This window comes from Pinus tabuliformis, chromosome 6 (genome assembly GCF_031772625.1).
Source record: "Pinus tabuliformis cultivar Carrire ecotype Pingquan chromosome 6, CPIR1, whole genome shotgun sequence".
Taxonomy (NCBI): domain Eukaryota; kingdom Viridiplantae; phylum Streptophyta; class Pinopsida; order Pinales; family Pinaceae; genus Pinus; species Pinus tabuliformis.
Genome location: NC_142292.1, coordinates 690,273,792 through 690,287,407, shown reverse-complemented (window position 1 = coordinate 690,287,407; position 13,616 = coordinate 690,273,792).

The window sequence follows — 13,616 nt, the reverse complement described above, 5'->3', positions numbered from 1 at the left end:
AAATAAAAAAATAAAAACAATAGTTTTGTTTTAATGGTGTACATAAATTAAAGGTCGAAGGACCAACCCATAGTAAAAAAGTAAAAAAGTTATTATGTAACTCAAATAAGACATGAATGATAAAAATATCTATTAGATCTCCTAATAAAGGAGAGTATATTCAAGTGAAAGTAGGAGATAAACTATCATCTTCTACAACATAATTGTTGGAAGAAGAAAAATATTAAGGTATATAATTCTAACTCGTTATAAAGAAATTGATAGAAGATGGTTATAAAACAAGAAAACGGGGATTAGAATTATGTTTCTCCACTAAATAAACCCTTCATAGGTATTTTTTTAGTGGATTTAACTACACTAAAGTACGTGAGACAAGTGTACAAGGAAATATTTGCGATAGCTATGCCAAAAAGAGAAAACTTTGGTTTTAATCAAACAAGTATTGGTACACTTACATGTTCACATTTAAAGAGAATGGTGGTGTTAAAAAATTTCCAAAAATGTATATATAACACATATATATTTCCTTTGTGTTTAGCATTACAATTTAAATAAAATACCTACAGTACAAAACATTCAATACGCCAATATCATGATGGCTAGTAATGCAATGACAAGGTTATATTTATATACAAAATTGCTATGAGAGAAAAATATAGCCTCTTTATGTCAATTAGAGTTTGTGGATGAAACAAATAAAGTATATATTAATAACTAAAACATAAATCAAATAAATATTCTAGTAAGGAGTGTAATAAAGGAAGTAGATATTGGTAGTAAATGGACTACACGGTAGTGTTATTGAATACATGAGACCTGAACTACAAAAGAAAGAATGTAAATGATCATTTTTTTTTTATATAAGTAACATTGAGAAGGAAAGAATGAACAATACGTAGTGATACTACAAGAAAAAAGGTCATTGGTGAGGGTCATGCTTGTGAGAGACCTTTAAGGTCCGTCACCAATGTCGTGTATGGTGACGGTCTTTAAAAAAGTGTTGTTGTAAGTGTATATAGTGATGGTCCTTTATGGCTTGTCACCAAAGCCATTTTCAATGACACTTTTGGTGAGGGTCGTTAAAGGGCCATCACTAATTATCTCTTTGGTGACACTTTTGGTGAGGGTCGTTAAAGGCCCATCACTAATTCTCTCTTTGGTGACACTTCTAGTGAAAATATTTTTTTGACCGTAACCAATGATGTTTTTAGTTAATTTTGGTGAAGGTCAATAAATGTTCATCATAATTTATCATTCCAATGAGTTTTTGATGACGCTTCATGCCTGTGACGGACTTTTAAGGTCCATCACCAATGTCGGTTATGGTGATAGTCTTTAAAAAATCATTGTTGTAAGTGTATATAGTGATGGTCCTTTAAGTTTTGTCACCAAAACCATTTTCAATGACACTTTTGGTGAGGGTTGTTAATTTCCCATCACTAATTATCTCTTTGGTGACACTTTTGGTGAGGGTTGTTAAAGGCCCATCACTAATTCTCTCTTTGGTGACACTTCGAGTGATCATCTTTTATTGACCCTCACAAATTCTCTTTTCGGTTACTTTTAATGATGGTGAAAAAATGTTCATTGTCATTGATCATTCCAATGAGTTTTTGATGATGCTATGTACCTGTTACTATATTTTTTTGTCAAAATATAATGATTTAATACCATTGTTGTGGATTCTTTTTCATTATGTGCCCAAGGTCATAGTGGTTATAATAGCCAGTCAATTTGTTAAGAAGTAATTAGTGCATAGCATTTCCTTGAAGTCATAAGAATATAGTCTTCCTATGAGTCAACACATGATTCATCTCTATTAGGTTTATTATCTAGAAAATTTCCTTTAAATAAAGTTCCACTAGTGTGTGTAGGAACTATATTATTTAATACATAATAAAGCTCTGTCAATTCTATTAATGAGGGAGACCTAGTACTCCTCAATACTTATGGCACACCTTAACATGCTTTGGAATAACACACTAACATTCCTTGGCACCTCGCATGTCGTGGAACATCTTTGTACCTAGAGCATCTTTGTACCTAGAACATCTTGACATGAGTAGGATGCCAAAGCACATGTTGGCATGCCATAACATAGCATAGCACTCCCCTATCATGTGTTGGCATTCCCTGTAATCACTAGCATGCCATGGAACTCCTTGGAATAATATTGCATTGACAAAAATTAGCACTTGGCACACATTGGCAATTGGCATGTATTGGAACATATTATTAGTGTGCCTTGCATGCCCCTTTTGAAAAAGATAAAGTCCCGACTTATTAACCCTCTTATGTGTTCATTTCCCTTCATTTTAGCTTGGTTATTCATTTTGTTGCCTTGAATCTCCTTGATGCATATTGGCATACTCTAACACCCAGCACATCCTAGCATGTCTTAGCACCTGGAATGCCTTGGCACTATTTGGCACATGTTAACACACCCCACAACTACCTAGCACATTCTATCACTTCCTGACATTCCCTGATATTCCATGGCATTCCTTACCTGTTCTTACCATAACTTGTCACTACCTCCTTGGCATGACAACTAACACTGATTGACACTCCCCAACTTACCCTCATATTCATTCACTTCCATGAATTTTGACCTAGTGCTCCCTTGTGTTTTCCTAGTACTGCCTAACACTCCTCAACATGCATTGGCACTCTCTAGCACACCTTAGATCTCATAAGTGAATAATGAAACTTGTAACCAATGTTACCAGACTTAGAATAAACAATAAATCGGTGAGCCAAAATAGCTAATAGTTTTAATGAGATTGGGGAAAAACAGAAAAAAAAATCAGGAAAAAATGAGTGAATTCAATAAATAAAAATATACACATATTGAATTAAAAAAACATTTTTCATTGATATTTAGTAAATCCATGTGCAAAAAATTCATAATATCAATAGATGTCCAAAATATCATGCATGAATAAGCATCTCATTTATGTTATGAGTCTAAACATGATCCAAAGTACTAAGTCATGACTCCTAACTAGTGACTACTTAGAACTAGAAGTAGCTTCTAAAAGTTTACAAACAACTGCATACTAATTAGAAAAAATAAGTAGCTAAAAGTCTAAGACTCTTAATAGTGAGAATTAGAAGCGATTCCTCCCACTCCTCTGCTTTCTTGACTCTCAAAGTTCTTCAAGTCATGTAGGCTTAAAAGAGGAGCCTCCTCTAATTGGACCCAATCTGTTGCATTTGTAGTTTGCAAATCTATGTCTTCCAGATATATTGGTTAATGATCCAAACCTATCATTATCATGAGCAATTGAAATGTGAATTTAAGTTTGACTTTGAACTTTAAAGTTTAAACTTTAAATTCCAAACCAGATTATGAAACCTTCAAATTCAAGCTCTCACCTTGTATTTTCTTGTTGCGAAGTTGTAGATTGTAATGGAAAAATGCAAGGTCATTTAAGCACTTTTGTGTCAATTGGTTGCACTTCTTAGAATGTACTTTCTCAAACATGCTCTAGTTTCACTCACAACCTAAATCATTGCATGCTTGTTTTAAGATTCGAATGGAAAATCTCTTCAAATCTAGCGTATCACTACAAAAAATTTTCCACCAAAGACCTAGCAAGTGGCAAGGGTTTGTGAGTAGACGTACTAAATAGTAAAAACTTAAAAGGAAAATGAAAATTTAATAAAACATTTAACATGCAAAATAAAGTTTAAGCAAATTTAATGAATTGATAAAACCTTCAAGTCTCAAAGGGTACCTGGAACCACCTTAGACCTTTCTCGTATAACACTGTTATAGGAAAATAATTTAGCTAGTGCTCTATAATCCTATAGTTGGGAAAATACACGATTTTGAAATTCTAGATCAGGGAAGCATCTTTCCATGCATGTCATGAGTCCTCTGTGAACCTCCCCATCCTCATTAAATTTTCTCTTATCATAAAAATACCCTAGGTTTAAGAAGTACCTAGAAGCATGTAAGGGGGAATGCAATTTCCTATCCCAATCTGCATCAATAATGTCCCAAAGAGGCATATACTTTGCCTCCTTATCCCCATATCTTCTTTTAATGGCCTTCTTTGTGAGATCCATCGTCTCATAAATGTAACCCATAGTGGCTTTGTCACCATCAACCATCCTGAAAGTTCAATCATTCAAATTTAAATTAATATGAAACATTGAAAATAAAAATAAGCTTGAAATGGAATTTAAAATGTGAAAAATTTAAAAGAATTGAAGTACCTGAGAACTCTAACAGGGGACTCCATCACACTAATAATCTCCTCGACATATTTCTAGAAACCGTCAATAAACACAAGTGCAACAACTTCAATGCCTTCAATGGTCTTGGAATGTTTAGATGCCATCCACTCAGGTCCCAAGGACATCCTCTTCAGATTTATCTTTTTCTCAAACAAAAACTGCAAAGATATGAATTTTGTTGCAAATCTAGTCACTGCAGGTCAAACAATTTCTTTACCTTTAGTGTATTTTCTCATGGTGTTTAGGAAATTAATGTGGTTTTATAGGCATTTGGTTATGGATTTTTCCTTCTCCACAACGTCATGTATCTAATGAAGATTACCAATGTCCTCAAGAATTCAATATATACAATCAGCAACACAATAGGTCCAAAAAATAGTGGGGTGCCTAATCTCAAAAAGTCTCCAGAAGCCATATAATTAGTTGCATTGTTGGTGACAATTTGTACATGTTCTTCTCCCACCTCTTGAATGAATTCCTCCATAATTTAACAAATAAGTTGCGTAGTCTTAACCTTCTCTTAGGCATCCACTGATTTGAGAAACATTGTACCTACTGGACAAGATACAAGGAGATTTATTAAAGTTCTATTCCTCTAATCTGTCCATCCATCACTCATGAGCGTGCACCCTGTTTCTACCCATGATGAATGAAACTCAGATAGCACAAGCATGGAATCATCAACACTTTATAATAGAAAATTTGTCCTAATGCTCTCTAATGAAAGAGCTTTGAACCCTGGACCTACAACAACAACTACATCAACCATAGCTTGCCAATAAGGAATTATAGCACAGTGGAAAGGTATGTTAGAATAGTACCAAAAGTTAGCAATCGCCTTCCTTGGTTGACTATGGACATTTTTTCCAACCCATGGTATCCAAGGTAGGTTGGGAAGCAGGTTTTGTGTGGGGAGAAAAAATGGTGTTTATGTTTCCACCTCCAATGTTGAATGTAGGGGGATTCAATTGGCCTTGAGTTTGACTTTGACATGGTGGCATGTGTGGGAAGCTTGGGAACTACATTGAGAATTCAACAGAGGGAGATGACAATGGGGTAGTGGAAGAAAAATTGTCAACTCCAGGAGTTCCTATTTATTTTTTTTCTTTTCTTTCTTTGCATTATGTTGACTCAACATATATTGGCCAAGGTTGCTTGGTGTTTGACATTTTTTTCAAAAAAATTTCACAAACCTATATCATGGCTAGGTATTTGTGCAGGGTGGTATTTGAATCTATAAATGCCTCCAATACAATTTGCTTTGCAAAATTTACAAAGGAGCTTAGGGTCTACAATAATCTTGTCACAATAAGCCCAAGCAAAGTCCTTCTCCCTCGGCATTGTTGTTGTTTTGGAATTGTGTTTAAATTGCAACTTCTGTTTAGATTTGGTGTTGTGCCTTCTATTTAATTTGGATCCTGTAAAATACAATAAAAAATTAAAATTAAAAATTCCATATATAACTTCATAAAAAAGAGGGTTGGTTTTAAAGGATATGAGATTTTGTTAAGGATCAAAGAGGAGTTTGTCCAGCAACACAAGCACATTTCGACCTAATATATCATTATGAACTTGAAACACAATTAGGTATATATGAGGAAATTCTACCTAAAGGAAATATTATCAACATATATTGCATTGTAATCTTGAATTTGCAAGTTCATTTAGCATAAGACAACTGAACCAATACATCAATAACAGATTCTGGAAGAACAAAAATACCCAAAGTTGTCAATGCATGGTTAAAGCCTTTGAAGTTGGCAAGACATCGACCAAGGAAGGAATACACCAAACATTCGATTGTTGAACAGTGAAACTTGAAAATTACCATTGAAAATGAAATTGAAGCTTCAATATAGTAATATACCTATTATTTAAGCCAAGTGCCAATGTACCTTGATTGTTGAATCATCAAGCGGCTAAGCCTAAAGGTAATTGGTAAAATTAGAAACTAGGGCCAAAATCCATGTGGGTCATCTTATTCATGGCTAATAATATTTTTATTAGATTCCTCTCATCTAGAGGTGTAGGATTGATCTAAATATCATCTGATTCCGATAATTATTTATGGAGATATGAATTTATTTTAATTATGGAATAATTATCTAGCCCACTAGCAACTCATGTAGGCTCAGAAGCCCAACAGTCGCATCTATTCAAAAATCAACAGTTCTTTATAAATATAGGAGCTCTTCTCCTCATTTGAACTCACTCACTCATCACATCTCCCTCTCTCTCTCCTGCTTAGAAAAGAGGCTCTTCTCCTACTGCACAGAAAGAAACTCTTCTCTCACACGTGTGGAAGGAAGGTGTAGAATCTATAGTTGCAACTGCAAAACAAAAATTTGCCCAGTATTGACCAAAAGAATCCCTCCTCAAAACTGTGCTATATGTCCATCTGGATCTCCTCTGAAGGCCTCATTTTTTGCTGGTGGAATCAAGTCGATCTGACGGTCGGTTTGGAAGATATTATCTGCCCTAGTTTGGCTAGTCTAGTGTTTGCTGCTACTGATGTAAATCAAATTTATGTATTATTTCTCTCTGTTGAATTGATCAAAGAGTTTCCCATATTGGGGTTTGTCCCTGGCTAGTTGCCACATCTTGTGTCTCTTGTCCTGGCTTGTTTTCTGTCGATCGTTTAATGTTGTATCTGCACTTTAATTTATGTACATGTGATTGCTAATTTGTGGATAATAATAAGAAATATAAGTAAAATGCTATAAGCATAGAAAATGCCATAACTTAACATGGTATCGGAGCTGAGGTGAAGAAAAACCCCGAGCAAGAGCAAGAGAAATCACCGAAGAGAAGATTGGAAAGGCTATCGTAAAAGAACTGTGGGATCCTCAACACTCTTTCCTGCCAAAGACAAGCTCCGTGAGAATGCTGACTATCGTGGATGGAAAATTTCTATCGATCTAACCTTAGAACATCAAGGAGTATTGGTCCATGTGAGAGGCAATCTTGTTGATCCTCCATCAAATGCAGCCATTGCTGCCAAGAACAAATGGAAAACTGGTGATGTCAAAACAGAGAAGATCATCTAGGACTTTATCAACAAGTGCTTGGTGGCCTACATCTCTAACCTAAACACCTCCAAGGAAATTTATGATAGACTGGTGAGTTTAATTAAAGTTAATGATGAAAATCAAGTTTTGTTTCTTATAAATAAGCTGAAGGAATTTAAGAAGGGCAAAGATGAGAGTATGCAAGCATACCTCCTAAGAATCACTGAGATCAGGAACGATATCCTATCTATTGGGGAGACTATTATTGATAGGGAAATGGCACTCACAACTCTTGGAGGATTACCATCTAAATGATACGTGTTCAAGACTACTCTTCTGAACAATAATGTAATTCCTAGTTTCGAGGAATCAATGGATAGATGCATTCAAGAAGAAACAAGGGTTGAAGAGCAAGAAATGCCCATGCCTAAAGGTCCTCCTGCTACTTTTTCTTCTCATGCTAAGAAAAGGAAAAATTCTGAGACTAAATCAAAAGGAAAGGCTAGACCTAAGGGTGGAAGAAAAGGACGATGTTACATTTTCAATAAAGTAGGTCACTATGCAAGGGAATGCCCTGATAGAAACAACTCACACCAGGACGATGACCAAGATCCCTCTCATGGAAATAAAAGGAATGGAAAATTCAATAGCAAAGGTAAAAGTAGTGCTGGTAATCAAGGAAGAGGACAACCATTTAAGAAGGCTGGAAATTCTAGGTATGAATCCAACATTATTGAAAATAAGCAGGATGAATATTATCTACCAGCTGCTCTATCTACCTTTGCTCCTTCGGACTCAATGGGAATTTGGCTCATTGATAGTGGTGCCTCAAGGCACTGCACTGGTTACAAAGAAGTTCTCCATAATATGATAGAGAAAGAAACTAACCTAGAAATTATCCTTGGAGATAATATGAAATATCCCATGAAAGGTGTAGGAAATGTCTCTCTTACATTGAACCAAAGTAACACGATCCACTTACAGGATGTATTATATGTACCTGACTTCAAAAAGAACCTTGTGTCCATCTCGGCAATGGAAGACAAAGGCTACAAGGTGAACTTTAGTGATGGCAAGGTACATATATAGAAAAACAATGTTAAAGATACCTTCACTCTTGGGTTTCGAGTTGATTCATTATATCAAGTTGGTGGAAGTTCGCTAGGTGTCATGTCTTGTAACACATCTCTTCAGACCGAACTTTGGCATGAGAGGTCTTCCCACATTTATTATAAAGCTCTACCCGATGTAAGACAAATTGCTATAGACATTTTTGTTCCTTACAGCATGAAGCATGAAATGTCGATAATCTAAGGGATCCAAAGTCCCTAAACATGTTGTTCCTACCCCTAGAGGAACAATGTCAGCAAACCACAGCACTGAAAATCAGTTCTCCACCTGAAAACACTCAAAAACAAGCTAATTCTGGATCATGTCAACTGCTCCACTGAGCATCTGCGCTGAATGTCAACTGCTCCGCTCTGTACCTGTGCTGAATGTCAAATCTAATGAAGGCTACCTGCGCTAGGCGAGATTGGCCAAGTGGCACAGTCATTCTGCAAGGTGTCAAATGCCCAGGAAGCTTCCAAAATGACACTTGGATCAGGGAATTCGCCTTGTGATGAGTAAGAGGATCTAGATCTCCAAGTGGAAGCAAGAAACTCCAAGTGGACCGAAGAACTGAAGTATAACTGAAGTGGGAGAGGACACTAGTCAGCTTCATGCCAAACTCAAGCTGACTCATCCTTTCTCCAAATCTCCTATATATAGAGCTCTCTCATGAGGTCTAGGGAGGCTGGAATCTTGTGAATGTAAGGAAGTGTTGTTGGTTTGAGTATAGAACTATTGGGTGATTGCTTTGAAGGAGGTGAAGAGGAGATTTCTTTCTGCTGGGAGGTGTTGCTGGATTGGGCCTATTATGGTTTTAACACTCTCAGAACTTTACTTCTTCCATTAATAAAGCATTTGAGGTTCTTCTATATGCATGTGTCTTTGTGGCGTATTGATGCTTGTATATTTGATTTATTCTAATCCTTGAATCAATTATGGATGTATGCTTCTTGTAGTTTCCCTTTCTTGTGCTTTTGTAGGATCTTTGTGTAGCTGGGCCAGTGAAAGAGCAAGGAGCTGGGAGCAAGCAGCAAGGAGAGAAGATTGGGTCAAACATTAGCGGAAGACAATGGTTAGTGGATCTCTTTCTCCCCTCTCTTACATCTCATAAAGAAGTAATCTTGAATAGCTTTGCATTCGGTTGTTGCTGAGGTACTATCACCCTTAGAGTGGGATAGGGTCATTCCGTATTGGATACATTTCCCAACAACAAATTGGCGACTCCGCTGGGGATCGTATCTTGTTGGTTGTTTGTGTTTTTGCTATTCATTTCATAAACAAAGGGAGTACCGAATCGAACTGCATTTGGATCTTTCAAATGTAAAGTAAAGGGCAGCTACTCTAGCTCAGTTTCTGGGCAAGTTTATGATTTGAAGAGCTGATCCACAAGGACTCTAATAAGCTCTTAGTGATAGCTTTTCATCCTCCTTGTCATCGCTTAGTGTGTACTTGACTGATAGCTTCTGATTTGGCCAAAAACTGTGAATTTTTGAGCAATCTGTGACCCGGAAACCAAGAGAAACGAAAGTTTCGTTCTTCAGTGCAGGCTGTGTGAAGGCTGTCTGCATTTCAGCACAGTTCCCGAAGGGGCTACCTGCGTTGAAGGTCAAACTGCCTTTGTACCACCTACGCTGGACCAGTCTTGCCTTGTGCTACTGGGGTTTCCTGCTGTTTCTTGCCCTGTTTTCACCCTTGTTTTTGCTGCCTGTTACCAGTTAATGTGCCTATCTAAAACCAACTTTCCTTGCCACTATTCCGCCTCGGTTGTATAAAGAAACTGTGTTTGTTCTTTGTGTATTTCTTGTATCATTTACAGTTTTCCATAACGAAAGTGAACTAGTCTTGCTGTGACCTCTTAGATCTAGACCTGTGATAAAGGGTCGTTTTGGTCTTAAGAGTTAGTTTGTTTGCTGTTCATAGCTGATTGAGCTTTTGCTTTCGTCATTTGGTTTGAATTTCTATATTTCTAGTGTCGAAACAAGTAAATCTTAAGGTGTCTTTCGATTTTGGACAAGCTTGTTTGCTTTCACTTGAAATTGAATTCGAAATTATACAACAACTTTCTTTTTGTGTCGCACAAACATTAAGAAAGAGAAAAGAAATACCTGCATTTTTGCATTTTTCATATAAGTTTGTATGTTGATTTAGGCAAGAAGTGCATTAGCGAGTGCTCTTTGATCTGTGTGAAAAGATTTTGTCTCTCTTTTCCCTCAGTAGTTAAGATTTTCATAAGTCGAAAAGATTGAAAAAGCTTGCTTCTCATCTTAGACTGCATTTAGGAATTTGTATCAAAACATCTCGTGGTGAACCTTGAAAGGCAAACTTTAAAAAGATCAACTTAAAATATATTGAATGAACCTAACAACGCTTTGAAACATAACGCAAACATCTAGAGGTCTAAGCTAGAGACGTGTTTCGGCGTCGTTAAACGTAGTGACTGTCGATCTCGACGAAGGTGGGTGATTCCTCCTGAGAGTCGGTGGCACTAATACGGACTTGTGCTCCCACGTACCGTCGCGTATATATTGGGAGACCCCTATAGGAAAAAAGCCTTTATCCATAGGAAGCCATGTCGGCTGCCCTACTGATCGCAATGCAGTGAACACAGCATTCACGAAGATCGACCACTCGTACCGTAAAACGTATTCTGTGGTTTTCCGAAAGGTTTGGCACACCCTCTGCCTAGATCTCCAGAGCAGTTTCTTTTGGCCTTTTTCAAACTCTATAACTGAAAAAGTCCAACCGAGCATTTGTCACTTTGGGCTCATTAATACATCGAAGGAGACTAGAGTCATCTTTAGCTTTTTCTCGACTCTTAAAAAGTGAAAAACCAAGTTGTGTCTAAAAGCGTCTAATAAAATTCATTCAATTCGGAAACACCAATTTCCCCTTTTAATATTTTAGTTGATCGAGTAATCCACAATCGTGGAAGAAAGTCAATTGAAACCCCGTCGTTCGCGGAGGCTTACGAGTCAACCATCTTTGTCCCCGGAATCGAAAAAAGTACGGGCAAAGCGAACTCGTTTAACCGGTTCGAAATCTCCTTTGAAAGTTAGAACAAGTGTTCCAACTGCATCTGAGGTTCCGGTTACTCCTAACATTTCTGGAAACCCTGCCTCTGTAGAAGAAGTTCAACAGCCACAGAAGGGCAGTAATACTGATCCTAGTCTGGGGGCAAATACTTGTGTAACTGAACCAGTTCCATCTGTAACCGGTCCAGAAAGTTTTGTTCCTCAAAAAACTGTCGCTGTCGAAGCAACCACTTCTTCGACACCAGAAATATTTTACGGACCTGACGGTCTTCCTCTTCCACCGGGTTTGATTGCGATAGAGGAAATTGCAGAGGATCCGCAAGCAAGTACTCCAACTCATTTTGGAGTCAGGGTCACTCTATTTCCTTCATCAGAAGTTAATCCACCACAAGTGGAAGTTCCTGTAGAATCGCTAGGCAATCTATTGGATAGACTTAAAATGTCTGAACAACCGTCATCGTCTAGGACTGTGTCAAATGACACAGCGACAGTAGAAGCCCCTGCCATCACTCCAACGATGTTTGCCGGCATACCAGCTGTCCCAACTAGCTCTCAACAGCTAGAAGGAGTCCACCAAGGGACTATTTCGACAGTATGGTCTGTTCCAGTTTGTTCATCCGGAGTAATACCCGGCAACTCTTATGTTGAAACTCGACAAATTGATCCTCATGGAGGTCAATTTGGGCCATCCAGTCCTCAAGGACTAACAATCCCTCTGAGTTCTGGATTGCTACCATATGGGGGGTAGTATGCCCTTTCATTACCTCCTCCGGGAGGATATCCATATGGCAGTTCTCAACAGTATTCAGGTTATACTGGAATTGCATCAAGTAGTTGGGTACCTATGCTACCTCAACAACCAAGGGTTGTATATTCTATGCAACAGTGTGTACCTGTGACGAACATCCCAACCACACCGGCTATTGTAACAGTGTCACAAGTTCAAGCGATACCTGTTGCATGTCAACCTCAGATTTCTCAGGTTGTAATGCAACAGTCACTTGATCATGGGTCACAACCACAATCGCCAACTGGTGGGGCGACACAAGTACAAACGGGTACCATTACCCCACACCTCGGTCCAACGGTTAACATAGCACAACAAAACATGGCGTCACAACCATGGCTTGTGCAATACCAACAACCGCAGTTCCAGCAAGTGTACCAAGGTTCTGAGCAGTAGATCTTTGCGAATAGTGGACAATCGTATATCCAAAACGGTCAAAACCAACCACTTTACAGTGGTCAAGTCCACCAACCGTATCACTCATACCAACATCAATTACATTATGCTGGTATGCAAAGGCCCATTGCTCAAGCGATTCCATCGTACCCTGGTTACGCTTCGCCTAACCTGAATCAACAGTTACCATTCGTGGCAACTTTAGAGTTACCCGATTTACACCGTTTAACCAACGATCTGATTGCTTATGCCCCTTGGTGGCCAGCGATTCCTCATAAACTTCCATCTGACATTCCTAAATTCAATGGAAATCCAAGTGAAGACCCATCGAATCACGTGATGACTTTTCATCTGTGGTGTTCGTCGAACACCCTTAACGACGATTCGATAAGACTTCGCCTTTTTCAGAGGACATTGATGGGTCCAGTGGCTAAATGGTATATTGAATTGCCAAGAGCCTCTTTCGACAACTTTAGTTCCCTAGCCACGACTTTCTTAACCCACTTTAAATTACCGATAAGGTATGAAACGGGAACAAAAATATTAACCAACTTCAAACAGACAACTGCTACCCATATATCTGATCATATACATGAGTGGCGTCGTCGTCATAGGATGGTGAAAACATATGTTCCCGATCAGCTATTAGCTGAATGGTTTATAAAGTCGTTACTTCCGGCTATCATGGAAGATGTGGCCAAAGGGGGAGTCGTAACAGAGGAGCAAGTCATTGTGCGTGCGCAGTATTTGGACTTAGTTTATACTCAGTCCGGCACGCTCTATGACAAAATACCTGACGCCCCTAGACCGGAATTTTCAATTCCTCCCCCTCCTAAATCAAATAATGACTCTCATGCTGGTGATGGCGTGATTGGCACAGCAAACACGAAATCGATAAAGGCTTCGTCAAAGAAAGCCCGTAAGAATTCGGATCAAAATGCAAAAGAAGAAATTCTTGCTTCGGAAGTAAATGCCGTATCCGAAGAGAAAGGCAAAGAAACCAATCAACCAGGAAGCAAGAAAAAGAAAAACAAAGGG